This window comes from Vidua chalybeata, chromosome 11 (assembly GCF_026979565.1).
Source record: "Vidua chalybeata isolate OUT-0048 chromosome 11, bVidCha1 merged haplotype, whole genome shotgun sequence".
Lineage (NCBI taxonomy): Eukaryota > Metazoa > Chordata > Aves > Passeriformes > Viduidae > Vidua > Vidua chalybeata.
This window is the reverse complement of record NC_071540.1, coordinates 16,406,439-16,421,263: the sequence shown is the minus strand read 5'-3', so window position 1 is coordinate 16,421,263 and position 14,825 is coordinate 16,406,439.

Sequence of the window (14,825 nt, the reverse complement as noted above, 5' to 3'; positions counted from 1 at the left end):
AAATATAAAACCATGGGCAAACCTAAGAACATTTTGAGGAACAACTTGCTAAATGCATAAAATTGTTGAAGAAAAAAACCCCCTTTTCTCCAGAGAAGAGATTCTGCCAGAGAAGCTGCACAGCCAATATATGTGTAAAATACACATGCATGAAGAATGACATAGCAAAGAGCTGAAAGAGTTATTTGTACTGGTGTTCACTCTGGAGGAAAGTTTTCTTTTCTTTTACAGTGCCAAGGCTGAAGACCTGCCTTGTGTTCAGGTGCTGGTAGGGGAGATGCTACAATAAATTGAAATGAGAAACAGACAGAACAGAGATGAAATAAATTTTCTCATTTTTCATTAGAAGGAGAACTGGTGCTTTCCTCCAGACATCTGGGTTGGGAATCTTCTCTATTTAATACGTTCATAGCTGAACAAAAGAATTGATTAGGAAGAGTGAGTTGATCAGGTTTTCTGGTGCTAAATTAGTTTTTAAGATTTTAGTCAAAATTAAAGCTGAGAGAAGTGTTTGGACATGAATAGTTCTCTGAAAATACACCTCCACATTTTGGCGCAGTGAAAAGGACTAAGAAATTATTTGGAATAATTAATAAGGAAATGGGAAATGCTATAAAAATTGCTGTATGCCAGTGTACTCAATGGCACATTTACATTCTATGTTTATAGAACACTCGTACAATCACTGAGATTGGAAAAGACCTCCAAGATCATCGAGTCCAATCTTTGACCAACAGCAGCTTGTCAGCCAAGCCACAGCACTGAGTGCCATGTCCAGTCGTTTCTTGGATACTTCTGGCATTGGTGACTCCACCACTACCCTGGGCAGCCCATCCAGTGCTTGACAACCCTTTCAGTGAAGAAATTCTTCCTCATGTCCAGTCTGAAACTCTCCTTGCATAGCTTGAAGCTGTTTCCTCTTATCCTGGTCCTTGTTCCCTGGGAACAGAGCCCGACCCCCACCTGGCTCCAACCTCCTCTCAGCAATTTGTGGAGAGCCAGAAGGTCCCTCCTGAGCCTTCTTTTCTCCAAGCTGAACCCCCCAGATCCCTCAGCCACTCCTGATCAAACTCATGCTCCAGCCCTTTCTCCAGCTCTGTTCCTTTCTCTGGACCCACTGCAGTCGCTCAATGTCCTTCCTGAATGGAACAGGACACAGCACTCGAGGTGTGGCCTCACCAGTGCCAGCCCAGAGGAACCATCACTGCCCTGGTCCTTTTGGCCATACTATTTTTGATCCAAGCCAGGTGCCATTGGCCTTCTGGCCCAGCTGGGCACAGCTGTCTCATGTCCAGCCACTGCCAACCAGCACCCCCAGGTCCTTTCCCAGTGGGCACTTTCCAGCCACTTTTCCCCAAGCCTTGAGAGCTACACAGGGTTTTGTGGCCCAAGGGCAGGATCTGGCACTTCACCTGGTTGAACCTTCTCATATGTTTGGCCTCAGCCCATCAATCCATCCTGTCCAGATATGCAGTCCTATCTCCAAAAAATCAATACAGAATTAAGAAAGGCAGAGAGGATATTTGGAATGGTCAACTGTGAATGGCCATGGAAGAGACATTATCAGTCTTAAGGCTCTTCAGCATGGAAAGAGGGTGCTCAAAAATCCTGGGACCAACATTTTAAATGGCCAGGCAGTGGTGGAAATGTTCATTTCTCTGAGCACAGCACCTCCAAGGCGCCAGATAATCTGTGCTGTAGATTGAGAGCAAACTAAAGGAAGTACTCATTTTACACAACACACAATTAAGTCATGGGATCCATTGCTACAGGATGTTTCATATGCCAAAATATATATAGGCTTAAAAATGATTAGACAATTAATGAAAGAAAGGTCCATTGAGGGCTACTAAACAGGAAGATGCTGATGTAACCTCCAGCTCAGGAAGTCCCCGGACTGCAGATTGCCAGGAGCTGTTCAAGTTGCTGGGGGAATGCTCTTAGAGTCTTTTTGTGCATCTGTTGCTGGTCACTGCCCTCCAGGGAGCTGGGAGCAAGCAGAGGTTAGTTTCTGCTGTGGTTGCTGCATGCAGCTGGTGACATACTGTATTTTCGAATCTGTGCCTTAGGATGCTAAAACTGAAAGAAGAACTGAATTTCATTTTCTTTCTTCCTTCAGTTTTCACTCAGTTTTGGTAATGAAACTGGATTCCTTTTCAGTTGCAGTGTGTTCAGTTTGCTAGTTACCAGTGCTACCAAAATTAGAGAGTGTGGATGTCTGATACTCCTGGCCAGATAAGAGCAAAGAAACTACCAAAAATAAATGGAACAAAACAAAATAATAAAGATATTTCTACTCATTCTGAGTTCTGGTCTTCTAATACCAACGGCTATATTTGAAATATAGTAGTTGATTTTGGTTCATTGTATTTAGTATTTTAATTGAGCATCTGTTTCGAAACAATGCAGGTGCTCTTTCCTTGGGAATTCAGCACATTTATGGGAGTTTGGTACCTATGTCCCTTTCTGGTAGGGGTTTTTAACTCTTTAACTGCAACTTCTCATAAAGGTATGGTGGGTGTTCCTCCTCCCATGTTGGGAATTCTTCCCTAAATGCACACTTAGAATAGGAAAGAACAATTATAAAAGTTCTATTTTAGGGCAAATCAATCTAAATAGGAGTTACCCAGAATAAAACAAGGTCTCTTTGGTGGTAGCAGCCAAGTGTACTATTTCAATCTGATGAAAATGTAATGGGAAATCAATGACTGAACCATTCTTTGTTCTTTATATTTTGCTGCCACACTAATGGAATCCCTGAATTTACTCAGCCTGGCTGCCAACTGGAGGAGCAACGCAGCCGGGAAATCCAGCCCCAGGAGACAAATATCAGATGGAACACACTGACATTTAGACACCCCATAACTAATTACAGAGATTTGAAGAATGACTACGAATAACAAGCAAAATAGCAAAGATTTTTAGTAATGACATTGTAAGACAGACTGACAATTGTGCAGGAAGTTGATAATTTCTAATGAAATGAAGATTCCACAGTTGTCTGTGGTTAGAAGTATAGGTTGATATCATAAAAAAATTTCATTTTTCTTAAGAAGATGTTCACTTTAAACCAACATTTACAACCTTACACAGCAAGTATTGTACTTTCCTGGGTAATCTATTGCTTTGAACATTTGTCAGTCATGTAAATGTGATGTGATTACCTGACAAGGACCCACCAGCTCAGGTTAGCCAGCAAATTTTTCTTTTTAGTAGTAATTTCTATTCTTAGATAGTTGAATAAAAGAAAGGATAGTATTTTTTTATTGCCATTTCATTTCAAACCTATGTGATGGTCATATTTAAACTAAGAGCTTTTGTATTTGAAAGAAATGGAACTGGAAACACATTTGCTCTGGGAGTAACTTTTGTCCAATGTAGAGAAATAACTGTGGAGCTCAAGGGAGGTTGTGTCTCCTGGTAGTTTTATTTTTTAATTTTTCAAATTGCTGCAAATCTTAGAAGTTTTTTTTCATCTGTAAAATTTAACTATACGAAATTGATGTTCATTTTGATAAATTAGCAAGTACTTTTATTTACAAGAACAGTGCTTTATTTGTGCTCCTCTTCACTGCTGAAGCTCCATAGAAGCATAGAATATCTATTCAAAATCCAGCTAGATTTTTCCTTTTTCCATTACTCTTGTTAGAAATTTTTTTTCAGAATTTCACTGGTTATTAGAAAAGTCCTTCAGATTTCTGCAACATATTTATGAATAATGCTAATACTGTCTTTTTGCTTAAGGATCTCTTCTTCTTATGTCCCATATGTAGATCTGAAAACAGTAGCTGCATCTTCTCAGCCTTCGATTTTGCCTGGGAGAAAAAAAATCCCAGTCCTTAAAACTACTTTCAAAAATTCTTATGACAGATCATTTGCCACCCCATCCATCTGAGCAGGGTTGTTTTTTAATGAATGTGAAATGATTTTTTCCTTAAATGCAGAATTGTACCATTGTCTAGATAAGTTCAGTTCTGCAGTGTGTGCCTACAGAGCTGCTGTGTTCATTTGACTCTGGTGTCATGTTTTTCTTTGCACAGTACTTGATTAGGTTTGCAGAAGCGGAGTGAAGTGCTTTCTCTGCATTATTTTTGAAGATGTGGTTGCTTGAGTGCCCAGATAGTTCCTAGTTAACACGTTTCAGCCTTGTAGCAATTATGTAGTGACAATTAGCATTTCAGATATTTCTGCATATTCCATTGACAGGTTCTGAAGTTTCTATGGAAAACGATGATTATGAGCCCATCAAAATAGCTTATAATTGCTCTCCTATGTCTCTTTTTTTTTTTTGAAAGAAAAACTATGATAAAAAGCATCATGATGCATTATTCAACTGTGCTTTTCTTATATTCTAAATACACATTGATGTCCCCTGAAGTTAGGTTGTTATCATTCCATAGAAAACTGGTGTGTCCTAAAGCTACTCTTGATCTGTGTAGCCAATAATCAATTGGCCAATAATCACCATATCAGTGATAAAAAGTGACCCTGGGTCCTTTCTGCCCCTTGTAGGACATGCTCAGCTCCTGGCTGCACCACCCCACATTGCTGAGAATCAGCCTTTTTCAGAGCAGAGCGCAGCATTGTGGGGGCTCTGCTGCAGCCACGAAAACTTAGAACACTTGTGAGGAAAGCAGAGAATCTATCAGTGTCAGCCCAGTCTGCAACAGCCTCGCTCAGCTCCGGGCCCCGTGCCAGATTTCACGTGGTTTCATTGCTGCAGCCTTGTAATGGATAATAGCACTGCTGCCACCAGCTCGGGAGGGCTTCTGATTTTAAAGTGTGGGCTGAAACTCTGCCACAGGGTCAGAGACACTTTAGATGGCCAGATTCTGTTCCGCAAAGCAAGTCACTGATTTCTTAACCTCACCATGAATTTGCCTTTCATTAGTGTGAGTATGGATAATGGCACAATTCTGGTTTTAAGAAAAAAAAAATTATTTCACGTTCATAAAACCTGTCCCCTGCTCAGATGGATGGAGCAGCAAATGATCTGTTTTATAAACTTTTAAAAGTTTCCTTAATTACCTAGTATGAGACCAGTAATAGTGAATTAATTTAATAGGCAATAACAAGCTATTTCCTCTTTTTTCAGGGTTTTTGTTTTTTGTGCTTATCTTCCAAATAAAAATTTAAACCTCTCCATAATTGGATTGATCATAATTATTTATATGTGGATGTTCAGGTGTGTCCTAGACTAGGGCTCAAACTTTTCTTAGAAAAAAAGTGAGAATATTCTGCGAGAGGCTCTGAATCAGTGAAGACAAAGCCTGGCAAAGTCTCCATCAGTTTTGATGAGATTGGGATAAGATACTAATAAATATAGTAAATATTTGGATTTCAGAAGAGATATGAATAGTTATTGATAGAGATATTTTAAGGAAAAAACGACTGAATTTTAAAGAAAAGTTAGTATCTTTTTCTGTATTTATTTAACCCTATTATTCTGGAATTTTGCCAAAATTACCACCTTCCTTTTGCCATAAAATGCTAAAATCCCCACTAATGTGTAAAGAGGAGACAATCTTTTATTAAATTACCAGTTTTTAGAGTGCTTTCCCTAGAGCTGCCTGTGCCAGCCTCTTGCTGTCTTGCCTGGTAATTTTGATGACACTTTCTCCATATGGTAACAGGGTTTTTTTTTTTTTTTGGTTTTTTTTTTTTTTTTTTTTTTTTGGTTTTTTTTTTGGTTTTTTTTTTCTTTCCCTGAGGAATTTGCTTTTTTTCCTGTGCACCTTCTCTTTTGCAGGGCTCGTTTCTTGGGAAGTTGTCTCCAGTTGAGGACTCCAGAGGGATGTGTGAACCTTTCCTTGTGCTCTCTGCACCTTATAGCCCCCAGTCCCTGCTGTGTCCTTGCTGTGGCATCACAGCAGCCTTCCTGTGCAGGTCAGGGTCAGAAATGGTACCCCCAGCCAGGTTTTGCAGGTTCACCCTGTGCCACATGCTAAATGTTTTTAGCATTTTATAGCACACCCACCCAGCAGCTGGATGTGACACCAGGGGCTGCTCTGCTGAGCCTGAGGTGATGCTGGGGTGATCCTGGGGTGATGTGGCACCTAGAGATTAAATAAAATAGCTTCACACCCCCAGAGGAGTTACTCATGGTTTTAAATTGAGGGCAGGGTTTTAGAAATGGGTTTTTTGTGGTGCCTGGACTACAAGATGCAAAGCTCTGCTCTAAGGGTTAACACAGCCATGCCAAAATCCATGCAGATTCCTGGCCATGGGAACAGGGAGGGTCTCCTGGTGCAGCCTGGAGCCGCAGTTTCCTGAGCCTGCAGGGAAGGGAGGGGAGGGGACAGGAAGGGAACATGACTGCCAGTATCTTCTGCTGGGAGGCTGCCAACAGGAAGCAGCTTTTTCATTTTTTTAGTTCCTTTGTGGAAAGCTCGGCAGTTCCCAACCATTCCAGCCATCTTTCTGGGAAGCACAGTCCTTCCTCTAGGCAGCCTGGAGGAGAGGCTGTGGGGTCTTGGTCTGGGTTTTCCTCCTTGGGAAACAGAACTGTGTTGGGCCCTTTAGGAATATCTATATTGGGATGTGTAGGCTCCTGTTTTATTTTGGGCTTTTCTTTTGCTTTTGATTAAATTTTCCTCCAATTCTTGAGCTTCTCTGCACCATCCAGACATCCACAGCTGTAGAAGGTGGCTGGGCAGTGCCTGGAGTGAGGTGAGGGCATGGAGGTCTCCACAGCAGCTCCTCCCTTCCCTGCAGGGTGACACAAGAAATAGATCCTCGGGTGCCCATAGGCTGAAGCTGTGGTTTATTAAAGTAATTAATTTTTTTCCCCCTCTTTTGAGTTATTTATAATTATGCTTTTGTTCAGTTATCAAATTGGAAGCAAATGGTGGAAGAATTTGCTTTGCATGTAGATGAGAAAGACTGAAACTACTTCTCTTCACCGACTGAAACTACTTCTCTTCACCATGGCACTTTGTGTACAGTTTCCTTAAGCCCAAATGGCTAATCTTTCCATAATGAACTTGAAGATGTCTTTTCACACGAGTAGTTTCAGTGACTTTAGTGAGATTTCATGCATTAATAGGCGAGCAAGATTTTACCTTTGAGACTACCAAATCCTTTTGGAAAAATCCTATAATGTTTAAGTAGAAAAGAAACCAAAGAATTTATAGATTAATGACTCAAGCCTAAAGAACCTAAGGGAAGGTTTTCATGGATTCTTTGAAACATCTGGTAACATTTTGCTTTAATGTTTTGTTTACATGGGGTTAATAAACTGAGCAGCAGCAATAGGAATTGTAGGGAAGAAAGCTAAGTCTATGGGAAGAGGCAGAAGAAACTACCCTTATTAGCAGTCTATTAAGAAATAGCAGTTTGTAACACTTTATTAATGTTTTAATGAGCACATAAATAATTATTCCTCTATATGAAGTATTTAAAAATTGAATTTCCATATAAAGCACAATCATATATCCTGTCACATTTAAATGCAGGAATAGAAATTTGTTCTGTGCTTTAGGGTTTGTCCAAGCATCAGTAAAATTGGTTCTTTTTCCTATTGTACCTGCCAAATGTAATCAAACGAACCAAAGGAATGTGGTCTTTCTTGACCTATAAATATACTAAATATATTTTGTATAACACTTTGCAATTGTGATGTGGGCACGTACCCTATAAGTCTGGCTGAGAAGGAGGGAGGTTACCTGATTTCTGTTTAATTATCTTATCCAGGTAATATCACTAATCTGGATCTAAGTTAGACTTTTTAGAAGTGGTAGTTATTAGGAATAAACCAGCATTGCAGGATTTGGCCTTCTGTGGTGACACAAATGGTGCATTTCAAAATGGGCAAATGCAAACCAGGAAGAGCAGATCGCATTTGAGAAGGCTGTGCTCATATAAACTTGTTTGTTGGGGGAATTAAGTGTCAGTGATTTATTATTCTGCTTGTGCAACACAGAGCAGAGAACTACATGAGGCTGTCTGGGAAATCTGCACAACTGTCATTGGCGGAGTGGGGCCTTTTCCCCCCTCTCTGTTACAAGGATGAGCAGATGTTAAGCATCGCTTCACTGTTTTATGATTGAGATTTATAAAGGCCAGCAGTATGGATTGAGAAGGCTCTAGGTATGTTTTCTGTTAGAGGCTGATAAAAGAAATGAATGGCATCTGGAATTTTAAAGAAAACTAAAAATTGCTTCATTTAAAACAGCAGCCATAAGAGCAAAATTAACATGCAGAACAGCAATGGCTGATTACTGAAAGAATGTATGGATGGTGTTAATGGTTATCAATGTATGGGAAAAGGAGAACTTGATTTAAAACTATTGAGTAGGGGAACAGTATATGAATCACTAGGAAAAGGGGAGATGTTGGCTGTGTTTTTGAAGTGTAACAATTCAGGCTACAGAATGAGAACATTTTTATAAGAACGAAAATTCAGATAACTTAGCCCTGATATCCTCTCCCTGACTAATAAATGTGCATGATTTCTACAGAAATCCTGTTCTTATAAGCAGCCAATGAGTACCAGAAGGTATATTGCTAATTTTTCACTCTCTAATGTTCCTAATCATTAATGGCTATCATTATTACTCAGTTATTCTGTTTTAGAAAAGCCTGCCAGTTATGCCAAATTATGTAGGGATATATGAGATTCTGTGGATGTTTCTTCACCAGATACTAGAATGATAAGTCACTATTTGTTCTTACAAAATGAGAAAAATGATTTGTTACAGATTCAGAGCACTTTATGACTAGCCAGTAACATCCCTGGCTGTACCTGCAAACACGAACATTTGAATCACAGAATTATGAAATACAGACTCAAAATGATATAAAACGCTGCTCTTGGGTTTATAGTTTTCCCCAACTGTTTGGTGGAGAGCCCAAGCAATCTGTGATTAGCTTTGTCATAAAGACTAAATCCGTGGGCTTATTTTTTGAATCTCTCCTACCACTTTCTAACCAGCACAGTTGTTGGAATTCCTTTATGACATGAATTTTCATTTCCTCATTCACCAGCACATATCCTGTCAGAATCCTGGGGGCCTGATTTAAATGGTTATCAGTGTCAGTGTGGCACACAGTCCTTTTCTGGTGTCTGTTTTCTCCCTGGCTGAGGATGTACCATCCTTATTTGCTTAATAAATGGGCAGTTAAGGGTCTTCATTTTTATGCTTGCAGCACACTCATGCTTTATTATTATTTTAGTCTTTCTATTTATAGGTTTTACGTTAACATTTGATGAATTTTCAACATAAATGTCAATGCTTGATGCAATTCATATCACTCTTAATATGTACAATTTGCATATATTATCCCAAGCAATGACCTAATAATGAATTAAATAAGCCTTGGCAATAAGAATGACGTATCTGAACCCATTTAGACAACAAAAGCCAATGTCTCACCAAAGCAGGGTTCCTGAGAAAGCAGGAACCACCTCAGAACATCCTACACATTTTAATTCATCCCAACCTATGCTGCAAAGACACAAACACCATCGAAGAGTGAACCAGTGTCTGAAATGAACTAGTTAAGTTTATTTCTAATAATATTTTCAGTTCTTTTAATGAGCCCAAATCATGAAGAACAAATCCTTCAATGAGTTGCATGTGGTTTTTATTAATTTTGAGCCTAAAAATGTTAATAATATCAATTATGTAAAAGCAGAGAAATAATTGTAATTGCTTGCTTTGTGCAAGCCATGCTGTGCCCCTGGCTATTCTTCCTTGAGAAGCTGCCACAAAACAACTATTTGAGAAAAGAGACTTGCACACATTTAGAGTGATGGAGCAGGAGAGTAAAGAGAGTCTAGGTGGGTTTCTATGTGTCTGCTTTGGCTGATAACCATCAGGATACCATCCATTATTCCAGATAACCAGCTCAGAAAGAGGCATCTTCTGAAAGCTATAGTAGGTTCCATTTGCATTGTGTAGCTTCCATAGGATTTGCTGAGACAAGATAATCATTATGATTTATACCATTCCTGCAAGAAACTACTACCATATGACTTAAATATTAGGGAAGTATTTATTCCTTTAGTGATCATTCAGTGTTAATATTAATTTACTACATTATTAAATCTCTCTGTTGTGGTAATGCTTTTGTTTTTCTTTTCTCACTGATTCATACTTAACTTATTGGACTTGATTCTGGTTTCTCACAGATCCTTACTTTAGCTTCACAGGAGCTATTTGTGATTTACATTAATTTCATGCTATTGGAATTATTCCCAGCAATCTCATTGTGAGGTTTTTTTCCCTGTCCTTACAATTGTTCCATGATTTCCCTTTGGCAACTATGGAAATGGTAGGCTTTGCCTACAGAAATTAATTATTTCAGGCTAAACTTCGTAGTTTTGATGGGAAAGAAAGTTTGGTCAGAAGCGTGTACAATGGAGGCATTATACCTGCACCATATTGAGAAAATGTATTTGTACATTTATCCCAGTATAATTTTTTTTTGTGAAATAACTTGTTGGGTTTTTGTTAGATTGTTGAATCCTCCAACAATACTTTGAACCTTCACAATTCCTTCATTGACTGGAAAGACACATTTATTCATTACCAGTTATATTTGATGGATGTGACAATCTATTTCCCTGGGTGCTCATGATAAAACCTAAACTAAAAATGCAGTCAAGAAAAATTGGGTAATAACTGCTCAGAATTTTAGGGGAACATCCCAAACACTCTTTGAAAGCCAGCATGTTGGTTGTTTTTTTTTTTTTTTTTTTAACTTGTGCTTAATTCCACATGCAGAGCCAGCTTGCTTTTGAATCCAGTTCTTCTCAACCATCTAGATGAAGAGGCAGCTTCCTCTGGAAAGGAACACTCCCCAGTATATTTTATAGCAAAGGCAGAAGCTTTTCTACAGCTGAAATCCCCATATGGAGAACACTCGACTGCCAAACTTCTATCTATTAAGTTGAATAGGATCCAGCATATGTGGCTCCTTTGATTGCAGTGCTGACCAAAATGTGCAAAGAGAAATGTATTCTTTTAAACAGACAGCTCCTAAGACAATTTGGGCTTGAAGACTTGTACAATTCAAGTTCCACCTGGATACATGCAATTCTCAAGGGAAAAAACCCTGAGCTCTACCATTTTCTGCTCCTAGTAAGATGCAGAGCCTACCAGAGAGCAAAGCAGTTGTTGCATTCTGCACTAGCCAATTTCTCTAGTTCATTTCAAAGTAATTTAAGCCTCTCCTTTTTATCCTTCACTTTGCATCTCTGATGACAAAACCAGGTTTCTAACTCCTAGCTGCTGGTAGGGTCCATCCTCTGTTCCATCCAGGGGTAAGGCTTATGTTAGACACGTGTCACCAGGTCACTTGGGTGCAAAATGGCCCAAAATGGCCACATTATGCACAGTTCAGTGCAGAACTGCAAAACCCACCCAAGAAAGAGTGGATACCTATGGGCAGCTGACCTTCACCTGTATTTGTACTCGGGCATTTGGTTGTAGCTGGGTCTGTTCAGTCTTCACACACACCTTTGGTCATTTTAGGCTGGGCCACTGGGCTGATCAGCAGCACTGACTGAAAGAACTTGCCTAGTTTTGTTATCTCTGAACCCTCATTACAAGGTCTCTAAGCTGATGGTGAAAGCAGCTCAGAAGCAATGTTTTAATTAGAATCTAATAGAAGAAATGCAACCTGTTGCAACAGCAGCTTTATGCAGTCAGGAAACCTCTGTGGTTAGTTAATTGCTGGCTCTGGTTTGGGAGGAGTCCTGCATGTTGGCATCTGTACATGCCAGTTATTTCAGAGGAGCAGAGTAATCCAAGAAGATTCAAATGAGTGGTAGCTCCAGCAGAGCACCTGGCACATTGTCCCTCTGCACCACGTTATTGTCACTGGATCTGTCCATTTTGTGGGTGTCCAGCACTGGGTTCAGGAGTTGTTCTCACTCAGGTAACAAACCCTGCCTGCACAGCAGCATCTGAAGGGTTTGAGCTTCCTGTGGATTTTAGGGATTGGTTTGGGGCCTGGAAGACATTGAACCAGACAGGTACCTAAGTTCAGATCAGTGTGTCAGCCAGGAGCAAAGAGGCTGCCTGTGACTAAGCTGTAGTCATTAGAACATAACTGTTCCAGCTCCTGGCCAGTACAGAGATGGGGGGACAGCATTCTCCTTTATTGCTACTCCATTTATAGTGTCAGGTTTATGGAAAGTCTTTGAGAGTCAGTGGGATGTAGGCATTTAACCTGCTTAAGTACTTCTGTAAATCCCTTTGGACACCCTCCTAAACTGGTGGGCATGGAGAGCTTTACATTTTCAAAGGCAAAATAAGGACATTAAATAATTAATCCCTACAATGTTTCTGTGATCTGTTACCATCTATATGGATGAGGAGACTGAAATGGAGGAATTAAAGTTGCATAGAGATGTACAGAAATATAGGATCTCTTGATAATCAACCCTACAGTTATTTCCTTCCTGATACTCTACCTTACTGTTATTTGTAGATGAGTAAAGTTGTATCCATAGACTTTCTGCACACATGAAGTCTCAACTCTGACTCACCTGTCATCCTATTAAGAAAATATAATAGAAAATGAGGACATATCCCATGTGTTTTCTCAGGTTTCATTTATTTCCAGGGGCTCAGGCAGCATGGAAAAGTGGTTAGCAATGCACTAACATTGAAGGAAATCTTTCACAAACCATGTGTCGCTGAACGATTGCTTTTTGATGTGATGTGCAAAAAACTTCTTTCTTTTTTCTTCCTTTTATTTTTTTTTAATCTGCCTGACTCCATTGACTGAATCTCTACAATAAAAATGTGAGGTTGAGGATTTAGGTACAAAGAGGAGACTAGCAGTTACGTGCCAGTTTTTTTTAAGTGGAGAGATGATTTGATTAGACAGATGACAGCTGGAAACAAGTTTTGAACCTCTCTATATTTTGGATTGGCAGCATAGCCCCAGTCTGCCTGCAGTCTGGTGGTTTGCAGAAGGACTGGAGATAAACAATAACCAGGACTTTATCTGAGCTGCTCTGGGGACTGGCTGTACTGGGGAGCCCTGTGCATTGAGAGTAGGTGATAAGGCCTCTCTGGAAAGGATATAAGTGAAGATCAGTGAATAACTGCAGAGATAAAGGACTGCACCTTCCATGGTAGGTGTTCTCCAGACACCATCAGTAAAGTCACTCAGTAGCATGTGCTGCTGGTCAGCCCTGCTCTGCCAAGTCACTGGTGTGTGTGGGATGGCTCTTGTCAGCAGAATATGCCCAGTATGGCTAAGCTCTGGAAAATGTGGAGTCAAGACTGGTAAATCCCATCTGCCTCAAAGGTAGGTATCAGCCACTGCAGGCACCTACAGAGATCAAGACCGTGGGAGAAACCCCATGGGAAATTGTGAGATGCCAGCTAGAGATGGCATTGCATAGTGGATCAGGAAATCTGCCCAGTGGGGTGGAGGGACTGTGCCCATCCCTCAGCTTGCAGAAGCAAATCCCGGGTCCAGAAGTACCTCCAGCCACTGGACATGCAGTTTAATGATATAGTTGGATCTAACCCCAGTTCATTGTCAGTGTTTATGTTAGAAATTATTAAGCCAAAGAATCTTCAGTAGGAGGGAAATTCATTTTTTCTCTCATTTTTTGATATATATAACAGATTGAAATAACCCAATAAAAGACTTCCTTAGAGAAGGAACACCAGAGTGTTCTGTATAGTGTCCTGTTCAGTCTTGAGCTCAGCTTTAATAAATTAATCAGTGCTGCATGAATATTCATTCAGCAGACATGTGAGGAGCAAAGCTAGACAGAACTTAGGAAACATATTTGCTAATTTTATTTTCATAAATTATTATAATTTCATAATTTTACTCTATTTTTTGTTAGCATTTGAGTCTTAAAAATGCTTTATGACTAGTTTTAACTCCTGGTAATGCTATTCTTGATGTCTTGGCTTAAGGGGCACCTTAGGACTTTTGAAATTAATTATTTTTTAATAGTTTGTTTGCAAAGCCTTCATTTTCTGGGCACTACACATCTAGGAGAGAGTTGCTGTCTTGAAGGATGACATTGAAGACAGCTGTGGTTGTACAGCCCAGTAGTAGCAGAAACAGAATTGAGTCCCAGTCCATTTCTCTAAGCACAGGGCCATGCTGTGTTTCCAGTCGGAAAGCTCAGGTTTCGTTTTTCTTATTAATTTTCCTTGGTATGTGGCATATGTGGTACTATTCCTGGGTGAAACCTGGTCTGCAAGATTCAGGAGATTTATTTTTCAGCTTTGTCAGTTCTGCTCTTGCTGCTCATTCAGCCTGGAAAGTCGTTTCCCCAAGGATCTGTGGACTAATTTCAGATTCAGAATGCTTGGATTTCTCAAAAAATTGCTCCCTCTACCTATTTTTCCCAATTCTTATGCTTTCCCCTCTTGGACTCACATTTGCCCAGGAGAACCAGAGAAAGTTGTCTTTTTCTGAGCCATCTGTGCAACATAGATAATACTGTCATCAAGACACTTGCAGGATTGCATTGCATTTCATCACCTAGAGAGTGTCTGCTCAGTGTTCATCCTGTGCTGTGTTGTCAGCTCCAGGCACGTGACCTCACTGGACTTTAAACGCTTGCAAAATAGGGTCAGGAAATAGCCTTGTGGTTTTCTCAGTGTGGAAGTCCTTTCACAATGTCTGAAGAACTCAGCAACTTTCAGTTGTGCATCCTAAAAATAATTGCTTAAAAGAGCTGAGGTGTGATAAGAGGATATTAGTTTAAATTCTTTATTTTTTTTCAGTGATAGACAATAGTGACTTTCCTGGCTACACTGAAATCAGTGGCAACACTTCCATTGACTTTATGAGCCTGGAATACACTGGTGTAGTCTTAACCACTTAAATGGTTGACA